The sequence below is a fragment of the Etheostoma cragini genome, chromosome 20, assembly GCF_013103735.1.
Source record: "Etheostoma cragini isolate CJK2018 chromosome 20, CSU_Ecrag_1.0, whole genome shotgun sequence".
Lineage (NCBI taxonomy): Eukaryota > Metazoa > Chordata > Actinopteri > Perciformes > Percidae > Etheostoma > Etheostoma cragini.
This window is the reverse complement of record NC_048426.1, coordinates 13,018,922-13,041,727: the sequence shown is the minus strand read 5'-3', so window position 1 is coordinate 13,041,727 and position 22,806 is coordinate 13,018,922. Positions and strand designations below refer to the sequence as shown.

Here is a 22,806-nt window from a genome sequence, read left to right as displayed (position 1 = left end):
ATACACACACACACACACACACAAAAGAGAGACATTTAGCTCAGAGCAGCCAGGGGAGGATACCAGCAGTGGATAATTGGCCTTAAGCCATTCCTCTGGCCTGCTGCTCTCTGAATAATGTATGGTCTTTTTAATGAAGCCCCTTTTTTGTTGTCTTTTTACTTCTCTAGGATGTAGGGTAAAATTAGCATACTCCTGTGCCTGCATCTTAATGAGATTTTGGCTACTATGGCTTGGTTGTGCTCAGAGCTACGCCCATTCTCATTGATCTTAGATTAAGGGTGAGATAAGGATAGCCATAACAATAATTCAACCACCCTGCAAGTTGATGTAGAGAATGTGGCATCATTAAAGTCCTTTCGTAATGATAAAAGAGAGCCAGTTACGGTGTCTTGTGACACATGGAGTGTTGCCGTCACCTCTCTGAAGTTTAGGGCCCCGTAAGGCTACGGAAAACATTAAACAAAAAACATAAATTTACTTGTAAATGTTCCTTCATAGGCATTTCTTTTTAAAATGTCGTACTTTAATAGTGGGTCTCTGCAGCATAGTATGTGAACACCCCAAAGTGCATACATGTTCACATGAGGCGTACAGTAAGACCCTCTCACTGCGGTCCAGATCTAAGAGTGCCGTTTCTTTTGCTCCGTACATAGAGGAGTCTAGATGGTTTGAGCCTATCCTTGAGTGGGGCAGGAGAGCATTCCTCAATCATTGGGGCATGTACAACCCTCCCCTAATCCTACTGTAATAGCCCCTTTCATCTACAGGCTAATGCTTTGTGAAGCACTGAGCTGTGATCAGGCCCAGCGCTGGAGGAATGGTGGAGCTGAGCAGGTCAAAGCAGGCAAAGTAGAGACAAAAGAGACAAAAACAGGAAGGAGCTGGAAAGTGTAGACAGGGCAACTTAAAAACAGCACTGTTTGTCAAATAGTTTTGACAGAAATTAAGATGGAAGTGTCTGTATCCTCTCTTGGTGATCTTACAATGCTTGATGGTTATGTGACATGTAGCGTAGGATGGAGATGGATGAAGACAATAGAGGCCTCATAGTGTGTGTGAAAATTGATTTGTAAATCATGAAATGGTAATTTTTCAGGAGTCTTTGAGTGCAGTGGCTTCTTTATGAGGGAGATGACATATTACATTCTCTACACAAGCAATATTTGGCTGCTGATTTGTTGGTGTTTACTGTAGACTTAAAAGCAGCAGCTGAGTGATTTTACAACATCTGCCTTCATTTGTCCAGGCCATCAAGTCACCAGCCTTGCAAATGATACTTGCTTTCTGGCATTTCTTTATTGACTGATTTATCACGAGCTGAGAGGAGTGGTAAGTTGAGAATATCACGGATGACAACAACAATGCTGGCCTAACAAACCACTGTTGGCTCAGATTCGGTTTTCTCCAAACAGAGTTGCCTGGATAATTAACCTGTACATTAACTTCCCAGCTGATAGGAAACGGCATGTGGATATGATCTCAGTGAGTCATGGAGATTGATCCGGAGTGCGATGGGATGGCAGAGGCAGGAAGCCTCACAGTTTGGCAAACGCTGCCATACCTGTCAATTCTCACATTCTGTTCAGTCTACCAGGTTCAGAGAGAGTCTCATTTCCTAGTTTGGCTCGGGAAGGAGTCTGGCACAGGAACAAAATAAGAAGTGAAGTTACAAGATGCTGCCTCGCTGGGATTGTGTACTAGCAAACTTTCTGACAGCTTGAGCAACTGGCTGGTTCTCTGTGATGGACTGAAGTCACGGCTGGGTTGCTGTTCCAGCTGACAGTATGCACAATTATCATATCTATTAAAGTATTGTGTTATTTTGACAGGTCTGGCAAAATGCAGCATGGTTGTCTAATAATATTACTTGTCATTTGAGATCCTGCGAGTCCTTGTTTAGTAAGAGGTTTGTTTAATGACAGGTAACTTTCCATCTATATAATGCTTCAGTTTAGTTTCCCTCTTGGTTGGAAACCAGATTGCCAATCACTACTGGCTCCCTGTTCCGTGTGTATCAGTTTGTTGTTGTGAAGTTTGTGATCACTCCTCGCAGCTGATGGTGCACACCACTGCACATCTTTAACTGTTGGCACAAACCTTTCCTCTGTGCTGGGTGAAAGCCTGTGGGACTCCAGGTCAACGTACCGCTGGGCACCGGGCAGCGAGTAATGGGCTAGTGGCAGCAGGCACTGGGCACTGGGCGGTGAGCTGGGACACAATAGTCGAGGGCTAGTCCAGGCCAAAATCAGGCCAAGTAGTTGCAATCAGTGGTGCATGAGGAGATCTGGCACAGGCTTTCGGCTGCCTCTCCTCAGCAGTGAACTGCAGTGATGAGCATGGTAGCAGCTACTGTCTGTCCTGTCTCAATTAGCACTATTCTGTGTTCTCTTTATCCCAGAGAAGAGAGGCACAGCCCTCAGTAGAAAACATGTTAGTGTGTTGCATTTGGTGATGCGTAATTTTATGGGTCCTATCATAGGACAGGACTATGCAATTTGATGTTGATTATATACAGACCATGAAGCAGCCCGCTCATTTATGAGTTTTTGAGATGCAACTAGGAAATGATCTTGTAGTTAAACTTTTTGGGCAGAGTCAGCCATTATTGATATAAACAGAGAGTTCCTTGAAAGAACTAAACTGCAAAAACCATTTCAATCCATGTAGTTATTATTTTTTGTAAACCGTATTCTCTTTTTCTCCATATGTGTTAAACTGTATTCTTCACTGTCATTAACAGTTACAAACAAATGCACATTTTACAGTTGTACATGTTCCTCTAACCTAATGATAAAGTAGGGGTACCAGTGTGATGGAATTAAGCAAACGTCTGCCAGTTTAGACTCAATTCACGTTTATTTCACCGCCCAAAGTAACATTTTCAGATTTTTGTTTTGTCAAATGATTAGGGCGGCAAAGATTAATCGATTTAGATGTCAACTATTACATTTATCGCCAAATATTTTGATAATCGAATAATTGGTTTCAGTCCTTTTTTATTAAAATAAGCCAAAATCCTATACAACATCCACTGGTTTCTTCACTTCTCTATGACAGTTAACTGAATATATTTGAGTAGTGAAAAACCAAGACATTTTAGGACTTCAGCTTGTTTCTTTTTCTTAATTTTCTGACATTTCATAGACCAAACAACTAATCGATTAATTGAGAAAATAATCCACAAATTAATAAACTATGAAAATATAATGAATTGCATCCCTACAAAGAATATTCAACTTATAATTTAATATAAAGAAAAAATGGAACCCACAATTGTTTGGCATTTTATTTTGAAAAGTTACTAAAAAATGTCAGTAATAAAAATAGTGGCTGAAAATGTAGTTTAAAAAAAGGTTACAGAAAGCAGAAATTATCAGAAAGCTATTTGACCCATAGAATCAATTCTTGTCTTGTAAAGTAAAATAAATTAAAAGAAACAACCTGCTGAGTCATTGTTTGAGCTGCTTTAATAATGGAGTCTCTCTTTCTGCACAATTGCAAACCACCTGAGTTTCCACACTTGAGTTGATTGGTGACCATGTGAATTGTTTGGATTAATTTTTTTGTGTACCGCCACGTGGCACGGCTACGTTATGATCTGAAATCACATGTTTTTGGCTAATTTCACCATCATCTATTTTTAATTAGCACACCTCTATCATGGAATGACAATAAACAGGAGACTTCCAATCAACAGTGCGGTTTGCAGCCCCACCAATGTTGAATTAACTATGTGAAGGCAGCTGCTCTTTGAGCTCAAACACTTTTGTTGTGTGGTGAAAACAATGAATAATTCTCTTTACACCCTATATGTGGGTGTTGGGAGCAGGGCAGCAGGCAGCAGTACCATCCGCGGCTCAGATCAAAAGCCGGGCAAAGTTTAAAAAGAACACACACATCAAGTGGAGGGGGAGCGGGGAATGCAGAGGAGTGTTTGTTTGTGAGAGGAAGAGAGCCCTCTTATACCATAATGCAAAAAGGTGATGCGCGTTTGTATTTGTCTGAGTAAAAGAGTGAGGATGTTTTTATGTGGCCACCGAGTGTGTATGTGTTCTCCTTCAGAGATGACACCGGTGTAAGTGGTTCGTGGTTGTTTCCAGTGTATGGTGCAATACACTCTTCTGGTTAAAGATTACAGATTGTCAGCAGTTGCGAGAGTAGGTGGGAGTCACATATATAGATTTTTCTGACTCTTGCCAATAGAAGACACACCTGACTTGCATGAGGTGGGATTAGCCAAATGCAATTTATTATAGTCAGGTGCAGCTTCTTTAGCACGCATTGACAAAAGACCCCACAATATTTCTGTTAAAATAGAATAAAAAAGATAATTCAGAGGATATTTTCATTACAGCTTTGCAGTGGCCTTTTTGGGGGGACCATTTGTGCAAGATCACACTCCCACGCTGTAGTTTTCTGTAAAAACTTTCTGTAAAAATCAGTTTATAGTATATTGTATGATGCTTACTATGCTGAAAAGAAACACTCCCTACATTTCTTTTATTGCACCAAAAAGAAAAGAAAAGCCCGGTCAACCCACAGGAAAACTATTTCAGCAGCTCGCCTAAGACAAAATCATTCCCTAATGGTAACAAAACCCCGGCAATTTTCATCAAAACAGTTCAGTGTGCAACCTTACGTGCCACTTACCGCAACTTCACCGTCTCCCTTAGATCTACTTCTCTCTCTCTCTCTCTCACTTCAGCTGTGATACCTGTGAAGCTTCTGCCAACTCGGAAACACCTTCAGAAAATAAAGTCAGTCTATGGTGTGTTGTCTGCAGGGCATTCACCTGCCTGACAGACACACAGGGAAGGAGGTCAGAAAAGGGAGCGGAGGGTAGTAAGAAAGAGAGGGAGGCAACTTGTTACCAAGCTCCTTGACATTGATCATGACAGTTTTTTTGTTTTTTTGTGTGTTGAAAGTAAGCACCGGAGTGCACCGGGTTCAGTAACTCACTCAGGAACATTTCTATGAACGGACGCAGAAGTTTATTATTAGCTAATAATTCCAGCAGCTGCAGTCAGTCTATATGAGAAAATATGGGACAATGATGTAGTGTGTGTTTACCATGATTTGGTTTGGAGGAGGAATCCAATAAAGATGATGAAGAAGCCTCATCTCCGCACCTCGCAGGGCTGGGCTGGGTGGCGGAGTACTCAGTGGAGTGCAGGGAGAAGGAAGTGATTACTGTCGTTAAGTTGACAGGAAATGTTGCATCTCCTCGACGTTTAGTAATGATCGCAGCAGCTGGAAACAATAAAACTCAAACCTTGTGCAATTATTGGCCCACCTTACTTACATTGGATAAAAGTAATAATGCACACTATACCCAAGTCCCCCCTTTACAGTTGGACCAGCAAATGAGATTTTCTGTGCAGGAAGCTGAGTAGGCTGATGGTTATGATTGACTGGAGGAAGACTTCCTGCAGTGCTGTGTGATGTGATCACTCTCGCTCTCTCTTTTGATTCATTTATTCTTTCCGCCTTTATTTTATTTCTCATGATCTGTGCCTTGGGGACAGAGAGGGAAGAAAGTTAAAAAATAATATATATATATATATATAACATATATATATGTATATAAATATATACTTAGTGCATTGTAAACCATTGTTATTACTACTTATACTGAATGATAGTAATGCCAAGAAAGCAAGAGAGAAATTATAGTGGGGCTAAATGTGCAATTGATATTCAGGGTTATCCAGATATTGTCACTGTCATTGACCATTTAAAAAAAGGAAAGGGGTAATGTCAACCAAATGTTTTTTTTTTTTTTTTTTTTTTTTCTTCTTCTGCATTGAATATAAACATATCAGATAAACAGATTTTCTGCACTGATCCAAACTTTAGGTTCCAACATGCATGTAAGTAAACTATATTTCCACTTGACTCATTACTGGTATTGATCATTTATTTATGAAGCGTTTAATTATTAATGATAGCGCATTTATCATTAGATTTATCGTTGTGTAGAGTATATGGTTCATACACATTCATGCAAATAAAGTACTGTATATGTGAATACTATTGAGAGAAAATGCTAGAGACATCATCTCCATATTTAATTGAGGCCTACAGTACAGATGACAGTGTTTTGACCTTACTGCTGTGTGTGTGTGTGTGTGCATGCAATGAGTTTGAAGAGGATAGAACCAGTTGAATATTAATGATTGATTAGGCCTGCCGTGGCTGTGCATAAATATCAAGGGTGCGATTGTACTACGAAGGGCATTTCGTAGTACCTCTTCTCTTTTTTAGACTTAATTAAAATGTTCAGATTCCCTTAGTAATGACCATTACTGATACTGCACAGAAGAAGAGGTAAATTAATTGAATTACCAAGAAGGTCGAGCCTCGGATGGAAAAGCTTTTTATTTGTTTAAATTGCTTGTCACTTTGTCAACAACATCAACATCCTCCTTTTGTGAGTTCTAAAATACATTGCAGAAGGCTGCTGTGAAATTGCGTAGGAGCGCTAAAACCTTAGACATCTCAGAGAGACGCTTTCTTTTTAGTAGAAGGAAACTAGTTTATCTTCATCTCGTGCCCTGGTTTCCTGTTTGGGAGTCGTTTCAAGAACAAAAGAAACGAAGAAAAAAGTGAAGAAAAAAAGAAAGAGGCATATGTACCTCACAGTGCCTTCTCAGAAACTCCTCTGACACCGGATGCTGACTTCTCGATATGGCAAGTATGTGGTTGTGTGTGTCTTCCGGGATACTTTTACTTTTTGGAGGGGCTTTGAAGGAAGTTATCGAAACCTCCCTCTTTCATCTTCTCTGGCCCCAGCCCTCTCCTCCGCAGGTCGTTTCCCTCAAGTCCCTTCACTGTCTTCTCTCGCTTACTCTTGCCCGCAGCTCCTTCACCCTCACCCTTTGGAAAAACACACACACATGCTACACTGCTGCCTTCAAATAGCTTTCCAAGAACTCATAAAATAGGGCGTTCAGCGTGTGCATTTTTACCATCCCTCCCCCCTATTTGCTCACTCATCTCGGAAGGTAGTAGGTAGATGATAGCAGAATAGCTGGGTTCCGGGGATGATTATGTCATGTTTATTTCTTCTAGGGTTGTATCACTTGTTATGATTCATGCCAGGGGGCTGACTCTGTATGCTGATGGTGGAAAAAGAGTTCACGCACTGTGGGAGGCTTTGGGAAACTATCACTTTCTTTCATTCCCACAGGTTTGAACTGTTAGTGTGTGTCTTGGCCAAAGCAGTAGCAGCTTCCCTTTAACAGTCAGATGGTTTACATGGTTTGATAATGTTGATTGGAGATGGATATGTCTGGGGGTGTATGAATAGATGATTAACCTGGGTGTAAAAATGGCCAAATGCCACCGTCATCCCCACATGCCCGATACGAGCCGCAGGAAATCTCGGCACACGGAGTAATCTAGACAGACTTGCCAATCATTTCAGGTCAGTGTTTGTCGCACGTCTTACCAGTCAGAGAGTGGAATCGAGCGGGATGTGGCAAACTCTTGAAAATCCGTCTCTCTGTTTCTGTTTCTCTCACCCCTCTCTCTCAAAGTTTTCCTCTCTCTGGCTGGGCGGCCGCAGGTTTCCAAACAAACTAGCTGAAACATGTTGTCTGTGAGTCCGTCCATCCAGCCCTCCTGCTGGGCACCAAAGCTGCCATCCACAATGTAAGCAGGTGGCGCTGGCATCCCAGGGAAAACGGGCAGAGCGCGTGGGCGTCACACAGGCGACGCCAATCCAAAATTCCCAGCTGACCTCCAAACCAAGGCTATGGTTATGCTCGCCAATCTTCGGCAAATGCTAGTTTTGGTTTATCTGCATACAGTATATCTTTCTCTTGCTATCGCGCTCTTGTTTTGCCAGCTGCATACACATATTCTATTAAATAATCACATTTTCAATGTGTTGTGCTTTACTTTGTGTGAATGTCTTTCTCTTTGCTTGCATGGCTGCCTCTCTTTCTTTCTTTCAGTGTTTGCTTTGTGGGGGTGCTGTTCAGTCGAGTGGGACTCGCAGTAGGCCCCAGGCCAGCCGCCTTCGGTTGGACGTTAATGAACGGAACAGGAGTGGGCACATCTGATGAAGCTGGCCATGCTGTCAACTGATTTTCATCTGGTGTGTGTGCGTGTGTTTGTGTGTGTGTGTGTGTCTGACAACAGGTGCAGACCAGATCTCTATGCACTGACAAAATACAGACTCTGCTGTGCCAACACAGGTGATTTCCACCTAGAAAGACGCACACAAACACACATCCTTTCCACTTTCCTGCAGTTTTTCTTACTTTCTTCCCATTCTGAAATGGAGAATGCCTTCAGACCTAAATGACAGTTTGATTACTTAGATTGTCTTGAGAGTTTAAACTTCCACTCTCTCCACAGGGTCCCTCATTGATAAATTATAAATCATTGCCTTTGAGCTGACAATGTAAAACCAGTCTGAGAAACAAACAAGGAAACACCTGTCACGTACAGCCCTCAGTCAAACGACTCAGTTGTAAGCAACACACACACACCCAGTGGAAGGTCTGAGTGACAACATCCTGTTCCTCTCTGGTTGTCAACAGGCCTGAAGCAACAACAGTATATTTGTGTGTGTTCATTAGAATAGTACCTGTCTGGGGCTCCCTTAGCCACCTGGCTTTTCAAACAGAAGCAACTAACATTCATAATCTTTCTTTCTATATGCCACAGGCAGACAAGACTCAAAGCCGCGTTGAAACAACAAAAACCAAACATCACAGCGTTCCCAAATGTCACATTATAGTATGTCGTACACGGACAGAAGCTAACGAGACGGGGAGACAGGAACGTGATTTTTCTTGGAAAGGGACAATTTTTTTGCTGCCGCGTCCGAGTCCAAAAATAACAAAGAACAAAGGCGGATAAATGAGTGAGTTTTTGAGCACAGGCTAGTAGGCTTTGGCAACACTGGCCAGGCGGGAGGGGAGGGAGAGACAGGGAGAGCTAGCTAGTGGCCCGTCCACACATCTGTCCACACAGCACGGGGTGGGTTCCAGCGACACCCACAGAAACAGGCTTAACCTTCTCTTCCCCCCACCACCTGTTCATTACTATGGGCCCCCCCACCGAGCCACCACCACTCTCCTCTCCTCCTCTCACCCGCTCCCTTGTTCTTGTTCTCTCTCTGTCTGTCGCTACCCGTTCCAGTTTTCTCTTTGTTATCTTGCCGTTTTTTTTTTTTTCAATCTCTCTCTCCCTCTTTCTTTTTTATTTTTTGCTTTTTTTTAAATTTCTCAGCAGTGCAGCGTTATCTCTCTTCTCACTGTCTCTTCCCGACGAGGCTTTTAGTCGAAGTTAAAAGTCTGTGCGACTAAAATAAAGATGGTCTGGCTCTAACAGGAAGGGATCATCAGACAGGTTGTTTTAACAAGTGTGAAGGAGAAAGAAGTGGCCGGCTTACGTGGAGGCAGAGAAGAAGAGGCTTTTGATGAATTGTCTGTGAAAGAGCATCAGTCTACCCACATCTTCAAACCCCCTGGTGCCTCTTGTCTGCTTTCAGACCCATTTTTCTACACATTGTTGGTAATTTGAGCATTCTCGCCCATGGCATCATTCATAGTTGGCCCATATAAATCCCCTTAGAAATTCAATTTGGAGAAAGGAAATGACAAGATTTAGCTTATTGAGGCATGCCAGAACATCTATGAAAATCAGACATGGGAATATGAGAGATTGTAAACCCCTCATCATTGCTCTCCTTTGTTGCTGTGTGAAAAAAACACAGAATTCTCTCTGTACTTGTTGTGGCATTTGCATTTTGATCATTTGTTTAGCCAAGGTGAATCATTAAACAGCCTCTGCTTCTGACAATACTTTCACTGGATGGACATTATCGCATAAAAATAAAATTCTAAACGCGGTATAGTGGAAAGGATTTCTGTTGTTAACTGCATTTTTTCTATAACATAAATTCTGTCCAAAACAAAAGAGGAAAAAAAGGAAAACAAATTGCACCCGCACTCTCTCATATGGTACCACAGTGAGAGCAAGTTGGCATGGGCTGATGCCATCATTGTACACAATGTGGTATATTTCAATAGAGCCAATTGTTATTTTTAACTGTAAAAGTGAAATCACATTGTGGGCTGTGAATGTAAGGAGTGCAAATATCAATCATGGAATAACCTGCAAAACAAATCTTTAAAAAGTTTTAAATAGTGCACATGTATCTGACATGTCCATGCTGTAGACAAGAATAATGATCATCAAAACCGAATTTCTGCCTGACTTAAATAGACAACTGATGGGCCTGCAATAAGCATTTGCATGCATTTTAATATTAAAATTGGAGATTGACACATATCACGAAAAACAAATAACTACACTCTGTCATTCCATTTCTTTTGGGGTGTGTGGGTTTGTGTGTGCACAGGACACTTTGTGTTCTGCTCTTTTGGATTCTGCATAACTTCAGAAATTCTTTTTGACTCTTTAATTGCTTTTGCACAGTGGCCCTGATGATGATAAGGAGGACTTGGTGACAACATCTCAATTTCTCTCCCCAACTGAACGCTCCCCGTTTCAATTATCCTCGCCGTTTTCCTTGCCGCCCTCACTCTCTTGCCTCCAAATAAATTTCATTTCCCTTAAGCCTGCTGCTTTCAGTATCTGATGGCGTCTCACTCAGTTATCCATGCATGGTATTATCAGGAAGACAGGCCCTTACTGCTCACTGAGAGGGAAAGGCTGCAGGCCCCTTATTACATACCAAATATCAGGCACCATATTCAAATCCAAAGTAGCTGGCTGTGGGGAATGTGCCTGAACTGGTTCAGCCTGTTAGAAGCTTTGCACCAGCCCACACAGAAAGACGAAGTCCACACGCTGAATGAGATGAGGCCGTTTGCTTTGAATGTTAGTTTGAATGTATTCACGTTTTTTTCAGCAATTCCAACTTATTTGTCAGTTTGTTAAATCATCTTTCTCTACGCAGAGTCAAACAGTTTCTTAGGATCAGTGAGACTTCATCTGGGAGGATAAAAGCAATTTGCAATCTCAGTATGTAATGGTGTGCAAAGGGAGACTACATCCAAAAAAATGTAATTTTATAGTGCCTTTTTCCACATGTTGGGAATGTATTCAGACCTGTCATGACATCACTGTATTCAAAGGAGAGAATTGCCTGAGCTCTCCTAACAATGAAATCATTACAAGCAGCTTTTCCAGGTTGCCTACATTAAAGAGAGAGAATAAGGAGGTAAGACGTTGGATGCAGCCGCTGGGTATTATGCAACATAACAAGGAAAACAATGAGCCAATCAAACAGTGTGATATCATATTGTTTTATTACCTCCCGAAAGCTCAAAGTAATATTCTCTTCTGCTTTTAAAAAAAAATACATAAAAATTCTCTCCCTGGATTTTTATTATAGCATCAATATCCATGCCGTGCCAATCTTCCCACAGAGAAGAAACTCAAAGTGGTGTAATAATTACCGAACACTGAATGCTCAACAATAAACATGTAAACTAGTCAAGGCAGCTGAGATAAGATAAGCACCTTTTTATTGCACAAGGTTCCCACAGTTCAGGGTGTTCAAAGGTCTCTTACACAACCATAGACGTCCAAAAAAAGCAGCAGTTCTTGATCAAAGCAGAGAGTGACTAAATATATGTCAGAGAGGAGCTACTGATGATTAGGTTTGTGAAGGCAGCCCCTTTCATTTTTAGCCCATAGTAAAATAAAAATAAAAAAATAATAAAATTGGATTTACAGAGAAAATATCCACATGTTAAGGTGTCTAGTTTATCTGGTATAAAACAAGTTGCTTAAATTTTGCTTTTTAAAATAACTAATCATTTTAAATAAAGCAACTTTGGGTGGTGATTAATTAGATCTTGATTTAAAACATTTGAGCAGTAAATAATAAAATGAAAAGAAATAATTTTTTTACCATACTAGAATAATCACAACATTAAATTTAAAGCATTTTGTCTTCATTTATTTGAAAATAGATGTCAGTGTTAAGCTCTGTGATATAAATCTTTACCTTGATGGTTAGATTCAATTCGGTCGCTGCAACTACTTCACGTTGGTTTTGTAGGAGGCTGCGTTAATTCTGATTGGGGATAATTCAATTTGAGTATAATTTTGATGAAGAAAAATATACATTTGAACGGTTTACATAATTAAAACACTCTTTCTGTAAATTATATTTAAATTACGTTTACAGACTTTACTACGAGTTTACTAAGGCCACCTTGGACCATCTTCAGTAGGCTAGCCCTGTTCTTGTATACTCTGTTGTTCAGCCTTTATCTTTCTTTTATATATTTTTGACAAGTTTGATGTTTATGTGCAACAACTCTATTTAAAAACCGCTTGTTCTGAACTCCCTTGTGTGTTGTCAGTTGCATCTTCTATTAATTTCTTTCATCTGAAAACTGTAGTTAATCTAAACCCCTTTTTGGGAGAGACTTTGAAAAGGTAGTAGTAGGTAGGACTTGCTTGTGCCATGACAGAAAAGTTAATTTACATATAGTTTAATGCTTGAATTAATGATAATGTTTTCATCATTGGTTGCTTTGCTGATTATTGTCCTGATTATTCATCAAATACTGAAAAATGTCCAAGGTCACGTTTTTAAATACGCTGTTTTGTCCACATAACAGTCTAAAATTCCTAGATATTCAATTCACAATGAATGAAAAGTAAGTTAGAACCTGGAATCTGAGTATGGTATTTTTGAAAAATGATTATTGAAAAATGTATTATATGATTAGTTGATTATCAAAATAGTTGTAGAAAGAACCATTTTCCATTGTGCATAAATTCCAATCATACTCTAGTGGCTTTGTTAATCACTCAAAAACAAAAGAGCAATAATAGTTTAGTTAATGAGTTATAAGTGATTGACTAATTGGGTGTTCTGTGATTACTCTGAGAGGACGACAGTCTATATCTGCTTCATGAATGGTGGGAACTCTTGTTTTTTCTGTCGGCTTTATAATATCTTTGATAACAGCTCAGAGATTGTCTGCTGTAAAACTGACCAGCAAACTCATGTGTGGACTTTATGCAATGATGCAGCCCTATCAACGTGTTTGTCCACTCTGTTATTGAACTGTTATCTTTGAGACAAGAAGGCACTCAATACCGGTGCTGATAAAGATGAAACGCTTTTTCTCCTTCCTGTTTCAAACTGAGAGCCTCCTACTTTCAGTGTCAGTGGATGAAGAAAGGTAGAAATGGCAAATCAATTGAACAGTCAGAGTGAGACACTTCACCGTGATTTCAAAAGCCTGTTGCAAACAAATCTTCCAGATCTTCTGATTTACTTAGAGTATAGAATAGAATATACTTAAAATATGAGGAAAGTAAGAGTACAGAACAGCTCCTTACATTATACTGGATGCATCAATCCTCCTACCTCCGCCACTCTTCCTCTCCTTCATTTTGCTAATTCAATTTCCCTCAGACAGACTCTCACACGTTGACGCCGTCTCCATTACAACGCGCAGCCAAACACAAGCATTCATTAATTAGTGGCATCGTTGTCTTTTAATTATGCATGTGGCTTATTAGGCACCTCACCCGTTCACCCAAGCCTTCCCGTCTACACTCCCCTCTGTTCCTCGCTGTGCTCATACAGGACCTTTAAACTTCCACCTGCACATTATGGCTCTAATAAAGCTGTTATCAGCCCATGAAGGAGATGGCAAACAGGTGAGAAAGACAGAGAGGGAGAGAGATGGCAAACAGGCGACTGACAGTTCTGATATGTCAGCAACAGAAATTAGCTAACTGCACTCCCGACTGTGACACAGGCAGGGAGAGCATAAACCCACCAACTCCTCTCTCGCTCTTTCTTTCTCTCTCTTCTCCTTTTCTTTAATTTTGTCTCTCTCTCTCTATCTCTCTCTCCTTCTCTGCCACCACAAACCATAGAGAGCGAGAGCGTCAGCCGGTGAATTTTTACAGCTCTCCAAAATCATTATTGGCAATTAGCGTTCGTCAGGGAAGACAGCAGCTGCTTGTAATTACAGGTAGCCCCTCATTACTTCTCAGTGTAGGGGAGAGGAGGGATGGGAGGGAGGGAGAAAACGTGTTCCAGCGCCAGTGTTTATATGTATTTATATATTTCTTTAACTGTGATGTTGAGCCACATAATGTATACAAGCTATAGCGGAGGGCTGGAGACTTCAGCAGGTGCAGGAGGAGGGGGAGGGGGAGGAGAGCCTAAACGTATTGTAAACAGCCATCGTTAACGTACAAATATTGTGCTATCACAGTAGGGCTGTGTGTGTGTAAGAGTGGATATGATTGTATATACTATAGCAGTCAGTGCATCCTCATTAAAATACCAGCTTGAAGCTATGTGATTTGCTCGGTTGTGGAGAGTCCTGGAGCTGTTAGATCTCAGCCTGACAAGGCAGAGGTTGAGGTTAAGATGACCTGACATCTTAACATCTGCACTGTTACCATGCCCTATGTAATCAGCACTGCATGGAACGGCTAGGCGTTTTTGGTCCTGATATGGTCCAGTCTTGTTATATATAATATTCCACTAATGGTTAATGAATGGTTTGTATTAGGGCAGCTTCATCTTAGTCATCACCAGGAGTAGCTGCTTCCTGATAGGAAGCCACAAACTCCTTAGAAAAGAGTGATTTAAGAAGAGTAACTCCTTGATAGAGAAGGAATTTCTATTTAATCAGCACGCTGGAGCTCAAAACTGGCGAAGGTCAAATGGTGCTTTTTAAAAAGAATTCCATTTTTTTATCTCAAAGCAAAGCATCTCCATAAATGATAGCTTGTGCCTTTACAAATATCAGATTTGACCATCAATGGGTTATATTTTCATACATTCCAAGCTACTTTTAACATTTACTCACGTAGTGCGTTTTTTAAATTTTTTTTTTTTAATTGTTTTATGAGGCTTTGGCAAAGTGAATTTGTCAAACTTTCATTGTAACACATCCGTCAAAATAACCTATTTTCTTTTTGCTTTGCCAAAAACATGTAATTTGTGTAAATGTTTGTACCAGACTGGGCAAGGTTGCCATTAATTTGACTGCATAGCGGAAATAGTTCAACCTTTATTCATGAAGTTGGAGAGGTGTAGCCTTTAGTAACTATAAAAGGAGATATTTCTGGGGGTGATGAAGATGAGGTAAACGCATACCTCGAGCAGAGGCTAGACTCCTATGAATAGTTAATTAATACCATCTGAATGTTTATATGCCCTTGTGACTGCAAGGCTTGAAGTGCCCCACAGAATCCGCCATAGCCTAGGGCAACAATCAAACCAATTAACCCAGGGCAGAGAACAGTGGAGGTGGGGTGTATATCCAGCTTGGTAAAACAGTGGACCATTGCTTCTACTGACACCTTACCTCAGACAAAGCGAGGTAAGGTTCAGGGGAGTAGACGTCCTGCTCCGTGTCGACGAGTAGTTTTCCACATGGAGGTCAGGTGTGCTACATGCAAGCCCTCTCTGCAAGACTAACAGAGGGCACGCTAATAGCAGCCCAACATTAGCCTCTTAGCCTTCATGAAGGGTTTGACTTGTTCTCAGAGGAAAAGCCCGTCTGAATTTGTTTTTCCTCTTTGTTACTGAACACAATTATTAGTTTCTCTTACTGAGTGATTCATTTTTGTTCATATGTTCCACAAAGGGGAAAAAAGTCACAACTGTCAATCGTGTGCAAGTGTGTTCCATTACAAGCAACCGTCCTTCGTCTCCCTCCCTGTTGATCAGCATCTTAACATACATAACAGCTCTTTTCTGCCAACAACATAAAGCCCTAATCCTGTTCTTGCTAATTCACAAAGCATTGCCATTTACTGTCTCTTTCACAAAAACATATACTATGATTCTCTGTTACAAAAAAAATAATCTCTTTAGACCTTGAGGATATCTGCAAAGCTCTATCGCTGCGAGGGTGCTGGTTTTTATTTCCTGCAAACACACAGGCTCCTGCTCAGTTACAGTAGAACAACCGGCATCCTGGCAGCGGAATAGCTCACATTTGCAGGGCATCTCTCGTTTCCACTGTAGACCGTCCAACGCAAATACAAAGAACAACTGTCACATTCAAACTGGAGCTGAAATGACTGGCTGGGTTTTGATTCATCTTGTCTGTCCGGGTCTCTCTTTTTTATTCGCTGCCATGAGAAGTTGGAACTGTATGAGAACCCCGCACTACAGGGAGAAGATCAAGTGTGTAAGGATTTAACAGATGGAATTGGGACTAAATGAAGCGCTAATGCATGGATGGTATGAATCCATGATGAATTTTTCCATTTACAGTGAAAATCCTTACAGCTATGCAGGTGCTTAGAACTGATAGTGGTACTTTAATTACATACATGAAACAGCAACTATTGTGGCAAATGTATCCCCACACGGTTGTTTCATTTTATATTTTATTAATTAATTGTATAGCCGGCTTGTGAAGACACCTCAAATTTGCATTCTTTTTTTTTAATTGCTGCGACTTTGATAAGAAGTACCTAATGTGCTAGGACTACATGTAACATTGGGAAAGTTATCCTATGTTTTACACTCTAATCAATTTTCAATTTACACAGAAAACATTCCTTCTCACACTGTACCAGGCTACATGCAGTGTTCCTGAGAAAAGTGAGATCTTAAAACAAACCAGCTCCTGCTGGTTGTGTTACTGTGGCAGCTTTGAGAAATATTGTCGTTTTGTTCCACTGATGCTCGCAGTGCTGCAGTGCTGCATTTTAAACGGTTAAGTCAGATTTCATTTATCAGCTCTTTCATCTGTTTAAACTCAGTGAGCCAAGGTATCGCACAGTGTGTGTGTGTGTTTGTGATTTAGCGGCGAGGATACGTGTATAAATTTGCGTGTCTGAATTTGTGGGGGCCTGTCGTATACCGTGCTGTGTGTGCTTGTTCTGTAAGTGTGTGTATGTGCACCCCTGTCTTGTGTGTATCCAAATGTGAGTGTGTGTGGCTCCCAACCCAGAGCTATTATGTGGAGACAGCAGGTATAATATCTGCAAACCTTTGCTGCTGTGCCGGATAAGTAATGGCCTCAAGACGTCACCTTTATCTGTAGCCACACTCCTGCAGCTGGGGCTGTGTATTCCCTGCCTCACACTCCCTCCATGATTCACAGGTGTAGCATTATGTGTGTATGCCGTTTATCCCACAAACCTCCCTCACCCTATGTATTTGCCACACACAAAAGTGGTCATGAGGAAGGCAGATATGGCCAAGACTGACACATTCATTTCCTTAACGGCCGAGGATGTGGTGGCAGTCAGTGCTAGCGTCATTTAAGCAGCTTTAGCTATATATCCCCTACAGACGTAGACACTGGGTGAGCGTAGAGCGAAGCGCCACTGGGAGCATCCCATCATGCTCTGCAAACGTTGAAGGGGAGGCCATGGTGGGGAAAGATAGGAAGTAGGATGGAAGGGAGAAGAAGGAGGGGGAAAAATTCAGACAGAGACAGAGAAGGCAGAAGTGGAGAGATGCCGGAGAAGGGGACAGGATGAAGTGTAGAATAAATACGGACAGAAAATTGAAATGAGACAGAGGGAGGGAGAAAGAGAGGTGAAACAAAGGAAGAGTTGGATGGGGAGTGAGTGAGCTTTGTGGTCTCAGGCTCCATGGGAGGTTCAGCCCAATCATTTATAAAAGGTAAATGCTGTCAGGACGCAGGGCGTTTAAAGGCGCAGCGCTGCAGGTGTGATTTATGTTCTCAGTACGGGGCTATAAATCACCCTGCCTTTGTTTCCACAGGCTGCCGCTACTGCTGCTGCTGCTGCTGCGTCAAGACATAACCATCCCTGCCTCATTCATAGCACACAGGCACACACATCTAAACACACACAGTGGACAGCAATAAAGCCCCCAAAAAAGGCATGATGATGGGAATTGATGGCTGGATGGAGAGTGAGGAGAAAAGGGGTGACCGGTTGGAGTCCATCAATGATGTGTTGAGTCAAAGAGGTGTGGATGAACACACACACACACACACACACACACACACACACACACACACACACACACACACACACAAACACAGCTATCAGTGCAGAGCAGAGAGAATCTACTCTGACATGGAATTCGTGTTTCTCAATGTTTGTAATTCAAACAGTGTTTGTGAATGAGACCCGCTGTCTTCTAAAGTTTGACTCCAAAAAAAAAAAAAAAGAAAGAACCAGATTCCAATCTGTGAAGCTCCTGGAAAGCAATTTCTGTTCTGTTCTGTACACTTGCAATATTACTTTGAGCTTCTTTGTCCAAATTAACATTTTTACATCCACATTGTGGTCATTTCTGCAGGTCTGAACTGGTATCTTGCTTTTCTCACAAAGTCATTCCTATGTTTTTTTACACAACTAAGCTACTCTCTAACTGTCTCTTGATGCTTTGACAGGCAATATTCTTGTTCTTGTGAGCTCTCTGTGCACAGACAAAATGGATTTTGAGTTTTCCACACGCCTTTTTGTAACATATCATCTTAAGAATTCTAGTTCTTCTCAGCGTAACAATGCAATCATAGTTATACAATCATCTCTCTCATGGATAACACAGCATTTCTTTATAGCTAGCAATTCTTTGCCCTGGTCACAAGCTATAGTTTACCAGTGTATGAGTGGTGAAGACATAGGCAGTATTGATATGTTGGCTGTGTTGGGAGGAATGGCACTTCAGCAAGGTCACAAGTCATGCTCATGACAGTCACATTATCAGCATTCTTTAACTAGAGCGGATAAAGCCCTTTGTTCTCCACAACACCCACCACTTTTGATGGGACACGAAATGAGTTCAATTTCTGTCAACTCTGACGTATGCAGAGTAATAGTTAAAAAAAAAAAAAGTTGAGGGGATATGCAAAAAAGCATATTTTGTAAGTGAGACTGAGAGAAACCAATATCCATCCCTCTTAATGTTATATACAGTCTTAGATATGCAAAGCATTTCAGGAGTAATGTTATGTCGCAATACCCTGAGTCAATCAGCCCCTGCGTTTCTCTGAATGACTTTCAACAATTCCTAAGCCTACTGTTGGCTTTTCGTGTATACGTTGGAGAGATCACTGGCAATGTTGAGTAACAAAAAGGAGAAAAAAGTCGCTTACTCAAAGTACATCCTGTCTGCTTTTTTCCTTCTCAGTTTTTAAGTAAGCAGAAATACCGTACACTGTACAACGACAACATTTGTATTATTGTAAAACATTCCTCCGACGCCAAGAGCAGCACTTCGTCTTCACACATAATCAATCCCTTCACTCAAACCACATTTCACCCTGGCACGCATCACAGAACTCAACAGACAACCCAATTGGATTCCATAAAGTGGTCAACAATGTTTTCCACTCAATACATAATGCAAGCGTATAAATCACCTCAAAGAAGGCTTTCTGTCTCTCTTGTTGTGAGTGGGTGGGGAAGGAAAATGGAGCTGTTACAAGCAGCGAACACGTACAAGCTGACCTGAATGGCTGCTGGTATTCTGATTTCCCTCAGGAGTTCCTCTCTGGCCTGTGCCAGTGTTTTCGATTCCAGAGGGAGGCCATTAAGGCTCAGCCTGTCGACCTGATCCATATGTATGGCTGGCTGTTCTGTTCTGTTCAGCTCCTGCCTACCTGACTGTCCTGCCGGAGCCCAAATTGGTTGCATGTCCCGCAAAGCTAGAAATAGAATAACGAACATGGCCGACACAAAAGACGAACAAGGATGGTTTTACAAGGTGATTATTCAGGCCGTGCATCTGAATGTCGAGCAGCAGCTATTGGGCTCTATTTGCAGGCTGAGGAATTCTGGGACCAGTTTGCATGGGTTATCAGTCCATGACTCAGTAATGACTGATATCAGTGCATGACTGATAACCACTCTGTCCTGTCAAACAGACCAGTTACCACTCCTGACAGTATTCTTCAATCGAGAAATGGAAATGTTTTTAACTGCAGCAATTGTAAGGTGAATATTAGGGGTGGGGGGAAAAATTGATACAGCGTAGTATCGCAATATTTTCAGTGGCAATACTGTATCGATACACAGACACCAAGTTTTGATCTTTTATTATATTTGTGTTGGTCAGTTTGTCTGCTTGACAATTCCATTTGGCAGCAATACAATTAAAGTGAGATGAACAGACCGAAAAATGTATCTTTTTAGATAAAACCGATGTGGACGAAGTTTCCTTTTGGGGACATCATTTGAAATTTGGCAATATTGGAAGTTGGAAAAAAGGTAATTAACTGCAATGTATCGCGCAGAATATTGCAATATGTGTAAAATCGCGATATTTTGTTGTGGTGATATCTAACGTGAGGCCCCTATAGTGAATATAATGAATCGGTTTACTGGTTGCAGCCCACTTGGTCTTTCTTTTGTGACCTCTTTCTCTTTACTCTCCACTATGACAGGATCTGAGTTGTCACACGTGATAGGATGGGCCTTATATCCTTTTAATGGTCACATACACTTATGTGCAACAATCTCCAATTGGCCAGCTGTACTGAGTGCAGTTGAGCAACGTCTAATTAACAAACCATCTCTGAAGCCCTTTTATCCCAATTGGTGAAAGAACAGAATAGTAAAATAGAGAGATATTATTTCCCTCCTTGATATTTGTTTAATTGTTAATTTATTTGTGCACAGCTCTTTCCTGCTCATGTGCATCCATTGTGCATTGCCTTCTGTTGATTCACAAGGAAAAACATTTTTTAAGAATGACGAGCTTCACTTGACATCAATTTAAAATGCTAGTTGCGGAGGGTGTCTTTGTCGCCGTAATACTGGGAGCCCTTTTGGTCCGTGTTAATATTAAAAATGAATAAAGCTAGACTAGAAAATAAAGTGGTTGTGAACCGTGCTGTTCCTATATAGCGGGTTCACATTGTGTCCATTTAGCACTAGGCATGGAGTCTAAGTCATCTTAGGAACAAATAGAGCCCAGCTTGTATTGCAATACATCTCCTCACATTATAGGGTATACGACAGGGACAGGGTCTCCGTAGGATGGAGGAAGTGTCAGTAGCTAGCCTCTTGAAACTGAGCAGAAAATGTGATTACAACCCTTTTGTTATGGGGGGTGGGGGGGTGGACTCAATCACAAGTGAAGCAAAAACTGTATATTGCAGTATTTTCTCTGACACTGCAACACAGAAATACAGATAAATGGGGCATTCTCTGATTACAGAGTATTTACTGAAAACATCTTACATGTCTAATAATATTAAAGCAGCTTATATATTAGAGTAGATGCAGGACCGTGTATCTTACTCTGTAATGAATGAAAAGGCTATGTGCAGTGCACAAAAGAACTTAGGTCCTTACAGCATTTTATAGGATCCTATTTTAAATATGCCAGTAAATGACATACAGATATTCCTAAATGTGTAACCCGCAGACTATATACTGTGGTTTGGACATAGAAATAGAAATAAATTCTTTGCCCATGAAATATTCTTACTAGTTGTACGGAACATCTGGGGAATGTTAAAGAACAGTTTGTCTATAAACTTTCTTTAGGATTATGCAGGCTTAAAGCAGAAACATTTCACAAAAATGTATCTTTTAATCCAGTTTTATGATGATTCAACAGTTCTGAATGAAAGTGTCCGCATAAACTAATAATTGACAAACATGTGGAATATGTAAACTTTAATCATTTGAAATTATTCCTTTACAAAAAGGGAATAAATACAGCAGACTGTAATTAATTTGTATTGATTTAATGCTTATAATTAGGTTATTTAATTATAATGAACAGACTGTTTGACAAACAATTTAAAATGAATATTGTTATAGAATTAAATGTAATAGATTTACATAAATATTTCCCATATTCCTATGCCTATTTACTTTTCTTAATTTTAATTTAAGCTAACAAAGGAGCTATATCCCCCAAATCTGGACAAACACTTTGATTTGCTTTTAATTTATTTTATTTTATCTATTTTCTGCACAAATATTATCGTATATAATATTATTGACATGTATGTGTTTATCAGTTTTACTTTGATTATCATAATTGCCTAGTTTGCCAAATGGAAAAATAAGGATAAATGATTGGCTGAGAAAATGATCAAAGAACAGTTTGCCCATCACTTGTTGTTGGCTAGGGGTGTAATCCTAATGTTGGCAGTCTAGAAAGAGTCCACTGCCTTCCAGTCTTTTTTTTTTTTTTTTCTTAAGATTTTTTTAAAATTTAATTTCAAATTGTTCTCTCAAATTTGTCATCTGTGTTTATGCATTTGTTTATTTTTAAACTGTTTAAAAATGAGGATACAATTTTGAAATACATGCAATTCAGAGACGGTGTCTGCAGGTGAAATCATTCCACATACTGTATGCTGGCTTTTCTTTAGGGATGTGAGTGATTTGAGAGGGAAAATGTCTCGCTGGAGTCTCCAGTGAATTAGTCAAACGGTCATCAGTGACAGCTATAAGGCAGAACATGTGAAGAATGCACACAGTGGGACACAGCTAACTACAGTATATCTCTCAAACTCCCCTGCCACCTATATTCCTTCCTTCCCTTTCCCTGGATAAAACCCTAGTAACACTTCTACTGCGCTTAATGGAAGTCTCTTGTGCATAATGTGCTTACGAGGGTGTAACAACACTGTGTAAGAGCAATTGTGCAGATGTAGCTGCTTGTTTTGACATTGTTGCTGCTTTGCATTTTGCACTAACTTAATGTAATCAAAGGATTTTCACTGAAACACAGTTTTATTGTGTACCCTACTAAGACTTTACCATAGTGTACTGCACGTTGGAATAAGGCCATTCTAAAATAAAGTGTTACCAAGACGATCCCTAAAGCAAGAGCTTTGAGAGCTATACTGCTTACACACTATCATC

General features: G+C 40.6%; 1 long non-coding RNA gene across 4 annotated transcripts in view; it reads left to right on the top strand.

Moving 5' to 3' along the window:
* Positions 1-22,806, top strand: part of LOC117936364 — an 87,433-nt gene that overhangs the window by 21,654 nt on the left and 42,973 nt on the right. For 2 of the 4 annotated variants that reach the window (XR_004654925.1, XR_004654922.1), the window contains one exon: positions 8,149-8,204. The exons of the other annotated variants lie outside the window; for them this stretch is intronic. This is a non-coding gene — a long non-coding RNA (uncharacterized LOC117936364). The remainder of the gene's footprint in view (positions 1-8,148; positions 8,205-22,806) is intronic. 4 annotated transcript variants of the gene reach the window in all.